Here is a 9,842-nt window from a genome sequence, read left to right on the forward strand (position 1 = left end):
AACAGAGAACTAATGTCAAGCTAGTGACAATAAAAGAGCGCTCCATGGGAGGCAACCCATGTTTTAGAATTCTTGCTTTTAATGCTTTAATATCAATAATCACTGGTTCCCTAGCATGAAGTTGAGCTTTCATAAACAAATTTGACATTTGCATTAATCACGAAGCATATGCTTGATCTCTAAGTTTGGTGTGCCTAAAGGCACTCCAAGATGATTTTCTAAAGCATCATGATCATATAGCCATCTTGGAATATATGCTCATTCATTTCCTGGAGTATATAACCAAACATTAAGTTTGGTGTTGTGACATATGCTATAAGTCAAAGAAGGTCAATTTGTTGTGAAGCTAAAAATTTCATGAAAAGTGAATCATGTCCTGCATTAAATTTATTTTCTGTACTTTGTAAAATTTAGCATAGAAAAGGTATCATTATGATGCATAAATCAACAGTTACAAGAGTTTTATTGATTTTCATATTAATAACCTGGTGGACTTTATTCTTTGAGCCACATTGCCAAGCATTAAGTTTGGTGTCCACCAAGGCTATATAATTGTTCAAAAACGTCAAGGTTGATTGAGGTGCCATAAGGAATATTTAGCTAATTTTTTTAGTTATAGTTTACCATTTGTTTTACCGCCAACTAGTTGGATTCATTTTGTTTTGTTATGATGGATAGGTATGAAAAAGAACAAATTGATGAAAGGGATAGGTATAAATGATACGGCTAGCAAGAAGGAGAAAAGTGAGTCACATGGCTTGGAAAGTTGCTCCTTGGGAAGACAAATCTGCACATTGTTGGGAGAATCACCTAGAGGACCGACCCCACATGCCTAATCAAGAGTCAATCCTTGTCCTTAATCCATACTACATGCACACCATTCATTTTCACCATCAACAGTGCATCTTCACCCTTCATTCCTTAACAACTTTTACCATAAGAAGGACCCCCATGATGACCGAGTTCCACACCCTCAAGTCACATAGTTCACTTTTTGCAACTCCTCCTTAAATTCAAGCCATATCCATGCTCTTTTCTTAGTCGGACCACTTCTTGTTCTATTAAGCCATACACTTTGCCTCACCTCCCAACTACACTTTCATTCCGCATAAGTCATACTAGCTATCCCTCATCACCATTTCTCATTCTTCTATTCGGCCAAATATTTAGACAACCATGGCATCTTCATCAAGCCACAAAAGAAGGAAAGGGAATGAGCCTGCTGAAAGAACCTCCTATGATCAATGGAAGTTCAAATCAGCATTCCACGAAATACAATTTGTATGGATGAGCCCCAAGGGGGTACTGCCAGAAATTCCTTTCCAGCTGTCCGAAGGTCAATACCAAGAGATAAAAGTGAAGATCAGAAAAAGGAAATGGGAGGTCCTCACCACTCCAATCACCAAAATCAATGCTAACATTATAAGGGAGTTTTATGCTAATACCACGAGGTTGGATACAACCATTGCCTCTACTTACAAAAGCTATGTAAGGGGTGTGGAGGTTGACTTTAGTCCGAAGAGCATCATGAAGGTCCTAGGCCTGAGGGCAGCACACTTTGATGAGCCTGGTTACTATGAGAGAATAAATGGAAATCTGGACTATGATGAGATTGCTAGTGATATTTGTGTAGTCAATGCTGACTAGGTGAGGGACTCTATTGGAAGGCCAAAGTTTATAAGAAGAGGGGATCTCACCCCAGAAGCAAAAGGGTGGTATGAGCTAGTAAGGAGATCAATCTTAGGCACTGTGAACACTTCAGAAGTCAACATCAAAAGAGCCACCACGTTGCACTGTATTATGGTAGGAGTGGAGATAAAAATCCACGAGCTCATTGCCAAGGATATCCAAAAGATCTCTGAGAAAAGTTCTGCTGAAGCTTGTCTCCATTACCCAAGCACTATCATTCGGTTATGCATGAAGGCTAGGGTGCCACTAGAGGATGTAAATCCTATTTGGCTGCTGGTGTGCAAAATCGTGATCATTTCTTCCTTGGTGACGGCGCTAAAAACTCAATACGCACGTTCATGTTCTTAATTCTGTTTCACAACTTCGTACAATTAACCAGCAAGTGCACTGGGTCGTCCAAGTAATAAACCTTACGTGAGTAAGGGTCGATCCCACGGAGATTTTCGGCTTGAAGCAAGCTATGATCACCTTGTAAATCTCAGTCAGGCGGATTCAAATGTGTTAAGAGGTTATAGTGTACTAAAAGATAATTAAAATAGGATAGAGATACTTATGTAATTCATTGGTGAGAATTTCAGATAAGAGTATAGAGATGCCTTCGTTCCTCTGAACCTCTGCTTTCCTACTGTCTTTATCCAATCAGTCCTACTCCTTTCCATGGCAAGCTATATGTTAGGCATCACCGTTGTCAATGGCCACCTATCCTCTCAGTGAAAATGGTCCAATGCGCTGTCACTGCATGGCTAATCATCTGTCGGTTCTCGATCATACTGGAATAGGATTTACTATCCTTTTGCGTCTGTCACTACGCCCAGCACTCGCGAGTTTGAAGCTCGTCATAGTCATTCAATCCCTGAATCCTACTCGGAATACCACGGACAAGGTTTAGGCTTTCCAGATTCTCAAGAATGGCCGTCCATGGGTTCTAACTTATACCACGAAGACACTAATAAATCAGACTCGGTCCCCCTGTATTAGATATCCAAGAGATACTCATTCTAGCTTGTTTGCATGTAGAACGGAAGTGTTTGTCAAGCACGCGTTCATAAGTGAGAATGATGATGAGCGTCACATAATCATCACATTCATCATGTTCTTGGGTGCGAATGAACATCTTAGAAGCAGAATAAGTTGAATTGAATAGAAAAACAGTAGTACTTTGTATTAATTCATGAGGAACAGCAGAGCTCCACACCTTAATCTATGGTGTGTAGAAACTCTACCGTTGAAAATACATAATTGAAAAGTTCAGGCATGGCCGAATGGCCAGCCCCCATAAAGGTCTCAGATAGCATAAAACTAATCAAAGAGAATCTCCAAATATAATAGTAAAAAGTCCTATTTAAACTAAACTAGTTACTAGGGTTTACAGAAATGAGTAAATGATTCAGAAATCCACTTCTGGGGCCTACTTGGTGTGTGCTTGGGCTGAGCATTGAGCTTTACATGTGTAGAGACTTCTCTTGGAGTTGAACACCAGTTTGTAACTTGTTTCTGGCGTTTAACTCCACTTTGCAACCTGTTTCTGGCATTTGACTCCAGAATGCAACATGGAACTGGCGTTCAACGCTAGTTTACATCGTTTATCCTTAATCAAAATAAGGACTATTATATATTGCTGGAAAGCCCTGGATGTCTAATTTCCAACGCAATTGAGAGCGTGCCATTTGGAGTTTTGTAGCGCCAAAAAATCCACTTTGAGTGCAAAGAGGTCAGAATTCAACAGCATCTGCAGTCCTTCTTCAACCTCTGAATCTGATTTTTGCTCAAGTCCCTCAATTTCAGCCAGAAAATACCTGAAATAACAGAAAAACACACAAACTCATTGTAAAGTCTAGAAATGTGAATTTATCATAAAAACTAATAAAAATATCCCTAAAAGTAACTAGATCCTACTAAAAATATACTAAAAACAATGCCAAAAAGCGTATAAATTATCCGCTCATCAGCTGCACCTGGGCATGCCAATGACTTTTGAGAGAATGATGAATGTCATAGTTTCCCAGCAACGGAGAAGACCACAGAGGAGGCAACGGAGGGGGAACCACAAGGAGAAGAGCAACAAGAAGAAGAACAAGAAGAAGAGCAATAAGTTCCAGCACAAACCACCATGGACATGAGCCAAATACAAGAAGCGATTGAGAGGCTATCCCAATAACACATAAGGGCTCAAGAAAGACAGGAAGAGTTCCAATCGCAGTACATAAGATCTCAAGAAAGACAAGAGGAGCTCTAGTTGAGGATGATGGACCAGCAAAAAGATTTTCAGTCAAGATTCCTGGATATACAAAGAGAACAATCTGCTTAATTCAAGAATCCTTCAACAAGCTATCCACATAACAAGCTGAGCAACAAGGTTACATTCTGAACAAGTATAACTGGAAGAATGTATACCACACAGTTGGAGAAATGAGTCATATAGATAGGACAGAATAGGACATAAACACATAAGCATAGCTTAGCTATCTAGTAGCTAGCATACCTGTCATGAAGCCAGAAATCCCACCATATGAACCGGTCAATCAACCACAGGATCCACAGAATGGCAAGAGCTAGAAGCTACGAAGAAAGGATAAAGCAAGGATTGAAAGATGTGGGACTATGGGATGCAAGGATGTTTAGGACTGAAGAACCACTAGAAGAAAGAAGAAGCAAAAAGAAGCAAGAGCTGAAGAAAAAAGGGGAATCAAGCAAGAGAAAGCAACCGAAGAATTGAAAGGTGGTGTTGCTCTTTGTTCATCAATAAGAAAGAACATGCTTTCATGCTTAGTTATCAATTTACTTTTGAGTCAATTGAAGTTCTGTTGTTTAATGTCTTTAAATTTCAAATAAGTGTTTTAGTCTAAGTGCCTGGTTAATTTCACTTGCTTGAATGTATGTCATGCCTCCTTACTTCTAATTGAATAAAAAGGAAATGTTTGAAACAGAAAGTGAAATTGTCCAATTTAGTAAGGAATAGGACAAGGATAAGTGGTGGTATACATGTCTGATTATGTAGCTAGCTCACTAATAAGTATGGAGGGTAGAATGTCTCTTTTTAGTGTGAACTTGGCTACTGTATATGAAACTTAGCAAATAAAGCTCCTTGGAAGAAAGAACAAAATAATGAAAGAAACAAAGAGTAAAGCTAGGCACCAATAGTTTGAGCCTTTAGGCATGTGTATGTGGTGTTGTTGTGCAAGGATATACTTGAATGAGTAAGTTCTTAGGAGTGCTTCATCACTTGACAACTTGGGTTAACTAACCCGGGATTGTCAACTGAAAATTCACAATCAAGAGCAACCTTGTCACAAAACATTTAGCAACCCAAAGAGGTGCTGGACACCAAGGTCTAAAGAACGAATAACAAACCATGTGCCTATAGTGAATATCTGCTGAGGAGAGACTTGGGTAATTAAGTCCGTAGGGGTGTTTCAACACCTAGCACCTTGAACCAACTGGTTCGGGAGTATTGACTGAAAGCCTACTTCAAAGAGTTGCCTCAAAAACAGAACACTGAGCTGCTGCAAATAAAGAACAAGTTCTCAGTAAAATAAAAACAAAGAAACTAAATACTAAGGATGAGTGAATAACAAGGATTCATAGCAGTATGATAGTTGGTACTTAAAAGGACATTCCACACTTGAAAAGTAATAAAAGTTGAGCTACAACATTCCCTGCATGAAACCCCACTAATCAATTTCAATTACTTGCTGATATTGACATGTATTCCCTTCTGTTTTCATTCATTCTTCTCATAATTTATTGCTTGCTTGGGGACAAGCAAGATTTAAGTTTAGTGTTGTGATGCCAAGGCATCTTAGGCTAATTTCACTAAAACCTTTTTCTTTTTCTTTCATTAGGTTTTATGCACTTTCTTGAGCTATAAATAAGCATTTGGATTAAAAGTTCATGTATACCTTGATTCATTCAAACATGGTTAATTTGATGCATTTTCATGAGATTTAGGCCATAATTAGTTGTGTGCTAAGAATGATGTAATTTTTCATGACTTTAGCAAGGCTTTGATGCATGTATTGGTTGATGATAGGTGAAGAAAAGCATGAAAAGAAGTTGAAGAAAGACCATGGAAAGGAGGAAGGGAAGCAACGTTGGTGGCCAAAGTTGGCCCACCAACGTTGCCTCAAACGTTGAAGTAAGAATAATGTAGCACTACAAGTTCTGGTGCCAATGTTGGAGGGAACGTTAGTGAGCCCACGTTACCTCCAACGCTCTTTGATACAGTTTTGCTTTCTGGATTTGGAAAAATTTAGTGCGACGCGTATGCGTGGGCGATGCGCACGCGTGAAGCGTGAAATTTTGATGATCTACCCGCACGCGTTGGTGACGCGCACGCGTAAATGTGCCAACGTTGGAGGAAACGTTCCCAATCCAACGGTAAGGCCAACGCTCGCGATACAACATTGAAATCTGAAATTTTAGAAAGTGGCATCGACGCGCATGTGTGGGCGACGCGTACGCATGACGCGTACTGATGCCAGGGCATTTTGGCCAGTTTCACTGACCTTTTTTTTACTGTTTTTAGGGTAGTTTCATGCATTTCCTTAGGAAATAAGCTAGTTTTGGGTAGATATTCACTTACATCTTGATTCAAGCATACATTGTGCATTTTACATGATTTCATAAGGATTTTGCATGAATTTAAGGACAAATTGGATGTTGCATTTCCCATGACTTGGACTAGAACTTTGATGCACTTTATTGCTTAATTTCAAGACAAAGGAAGAAAAGAAGAACCACATTAGTAGCTACGTTAGTTGCACTAACGTTAACACTAACGTGGAATGGGAGTAACTTGCAAAGTTAATGAGAAAAGTGATTGCCAATAACGCTCTCGAAGCCATCATTGCCCACGTTAAGAAATAGAGCCAACGTTAGTGACACTTAACATTATCACTAACGTTGAACCAAGATCATGAGTGGCCACGTTAGAGTCCACGTTAACCTAGTTAACATTGCCTCTAACGTTAAGAAGGAAGGGGGGAGCCAACGTTAGTGACACTCAACATTGTCACTAACGTTGGCCAAAGCACATTAAGCCACGTTAACTCCCACGTTAACCTAGTTAACGTGGAAGCTAACATGAAGGAACAAAGTGGTCGACAACGTTAGTGACACCCAACATTGTCACTAACGTTGGAAGAACACAAGCCCCCAATGAGATACGTTGACTCCCACGTTAACCTAGTTAACGTGGAAGCTAACGTGAAGAAAGAAGGTGATCGCCAACGTTAGTGACCCCCAACATTGTCACTAACGTTGGAAGGAGCCACACATGCCACCATGAGCCACGTTAACTCCCACGTTAACTTAGTTAACGTGGAAGCTAACGTGGATAAGGGAAGGATGAGCCAACGTTAGTGACACTCAACTTTGTCACTAACGTTGGAGATGGCTAGCAAGGCCACATTAGAAGCCACGTTAACCTAGTTAAGGTGGACTCTAACGTGGAAAATAGGGGCAATTTGGAACGTTAGTGACAATGGTAAGTGTCACTAATATTCTCGAAGGATGGCAAGCCTACGTTAAAATAGCCACGTTAACTAAGTTAATGTGGGCCCTAACGTAGGGAAGGGGGAGGCTTCTCAACGTTATTGGGAAAGTTGAGTCCCAATAACGTGTGCGAAGGACATAGTGGAAACGTTAGTGGCAACGTTTGTGCCACTAACATTGAGGTTAACCTGGCCTTTAACTTTGGTGAGGAACGTTAGTAAAAAAGGTGATTGTCACTAACGTTCTCGAACCCATATTTTCACTGAACGTTAACACCACTAACTTCCTGAGCCAAAGCCCCTGCCCACTTCATACTTTCTCTCTGCAAGTAAAAGCTAAGCCTAATGAAGAAGAGAACTGCTTCCAACTCAAGATCCAAAGGTCCAAGACTTGAAGAATCAACTAGAAGAACAGAAGAGTAGTATATATAGGAGTATCTTTGAAATATTTTGAGAGTTGGAAATTATAGGGAGACTCTTAGCATAGAACTACTCTTTGTATTTACTTTCTCTACACTTCTAAGTTTTCATGATGTATTATCCATCTTTGTTTTCATTTTCCAGAGCTATGAACAACTAAACCCCTGTCATTGGGTTAGGGAGCTCTGTTGTAATTTGATGGATCAATACTAGTTTTCATTATTCTTCTTCTATCTTTTCTCTTGATTTTACTTGAAAGCTTTCGATCTTCATCCAATTGAGTAGTTATCTTGAAAAAGAAGCTATTCATACTTGGATCTCTTATGAACCTTGAAAGAGGAATGAAGAGATCAAGCTAGAAATGCATATGTGATATGTGACTATAATCCTCTCAACACTTGGTTTGGGAAATGCATGTGGTATAATCAGTGACCATACTTCATCTCTTCTCATGAGCAATTGACCAAGGAATTGGCTATTGATCAAGATTTGAGAGATTGGATTACAAGAAATTGTAATTCAATCACTTAAGATTGCCAAGGAGATCAATGAGTGCATTGATTGAGGAAGAGATGAAAATGAAATTGATCCGGAGAATGCAACATCTCCTAAGCCCAATGAACTCCCCATTTCTGATCTTACCCATTCTCTTTAATTTCTGTTATTTACTTTAATGAGCAATTTCCCCATGCCCATTTACAATTCTGCAATTTACCTTCCGTCATTTACTTTCAGATCTATAATTCTAGCATTTACTTTCCTGTCAATTACCTTCCCGCCATTTTATTTTCTGCAATTCTCAACTCAAATTCTGGATTCGCTCAACTAGAACAGTCCTCTAATTAAAGTTGCTTGATCAATCAATCCTTGTGGGATTCGACCTCACTCTATTGTGAGTTTTTACTTGATGACAAATTCGGTACACTTACCGAAGGGGAATTTGTTGAGAGACAAGTTTTCCGTGCATCAAGTTTATGGTGCCGTTGCCGGGGATTGATTGTGCATCAACAATGATTAGATTGGAGGATAACTAGATTGAGCATTTTATTTTTGTTTGATTTAAATTTCTGTTTGAGTTATTTACTTTCTGTTTTAGATAACTTCTTCCCTTCCCCCTTACTTTTTCTTTGTTATTTACTATTCATCTCACTAACCCACTAGCTGTTTGATATATTGCATCACTCACACTAATAGTAATTCTGACAGATATACTTTCTGCACCTATTCTCTTTGCTTGTACTTGTTGGTTGTATGACAGGGAGAAGAAGCGGGGCTTCAACTTCCTTTGATTCTGAACCTGAGAGAACCTTCCTTAGACTAAGGAGGGAGGCAAGAGAAAAACGTGTAGTTGGTGGTGAAGAAGAGGAGGAACACTTTGAGGAATACTTTGAACCAAACATAGAAGAAAACATGGAAAACCATCATGAAGAAGAGGCTCACAACCATGGCAGAGGAGGTGGAGCAAATCATGCTGGGGAGGATAGAAGAGTTTTAGGCTCTTACATCAATCAAAACCCAGGGAACTATGGAAGTAACATTCAAAAGCCAACCATCCATGCCAACAATTTTGAACTGAAGCTACAGCTCATCACCCTTGTTCAGAACAACTATTCGTTCGGAGGGAGTGTCCAAGAGGACCCCAATCAACATCTAACCACCTTCCTGAGAATATGTGACACAGTGAAGTCTAATGGTGTTCATCCTGACGCCTATAGACTGCTCTTATTTCCATTCTCACTCAGGGATAAGGCAGCTAAGTGGCTGGAGTCTTTCCCAAGGGAGAGCTTAACAACTTGGGAAGACATGGTGAACAATTTCTTAGCAAGATTTTACCCTCCTCAATGAATCAATAGGCTGAGAGCTGAGGTCCAAACTTTCAGGCAACAAGATGGTGAGACTCTATATGAAGCATGGGAGAGGTTTAAAGACTTAACAAGGAGGTGCCCACCAGATATGTTCAACGAATGGGTGCAGCTGCACATTTTCTATGAAGGGCTCTCTTATGAGTCAAAGAAGGCCGTAGACCATTCATCTGGAGGATCTTTGAACAAGAAGAAGACTATTGAGGAAGCCATAGATGTCATTGAAACAGTAGCAGAGAACGACTACTTCTATGCTTCCGAAAGAGGGAACACAAGAGGAGTAATGGATCTAAACAATGTAGATGCTCTGCTGGCCCAAAACAAGCTCATTACCCAGCAGCTGGCTGACCTCACCAAGAAGATGGAGAGGAACCAAGTA

At 39.9% G+C, this 9,842-nt stretch overlaps 1 non-coding gene across 1 annotated transcript; it reads right to left on the reverse strand.

Moving 5' to 3' along the window:
- Positions 1–9,452: 9,452 nt before the first annotated feature.
- Positions 9,453–9,559, reverse strand: LOC148564111 (small nucleolar RNA R71). Its single transcript, XR_015884055.1, has one exon. It is a non-coding gene; the product is annotated as a small nucleolar RNA R71 (small nucleolar RNA).
- Between the last annotated feature and the right edge of the window lie 283 nt (positions 9,560–9,842).

The sequence above is a fragment of the Arachis ipaensis genome, chromosome B5 (genome assembly GCF_059453495.1).
Source record: "Arachis ipaensis isolate K30076 ecotype BB chromosome B5, ASM5945349v1, whole genome shotgun sequence".
NCBI classification, from domain to species: domain Eukaryota; kingdom Viridiplantae; phylum Streptophyta; class Magnoliopsida; order Fabales; family Fabaceae; genus Arachis; species Arachis ipaensis.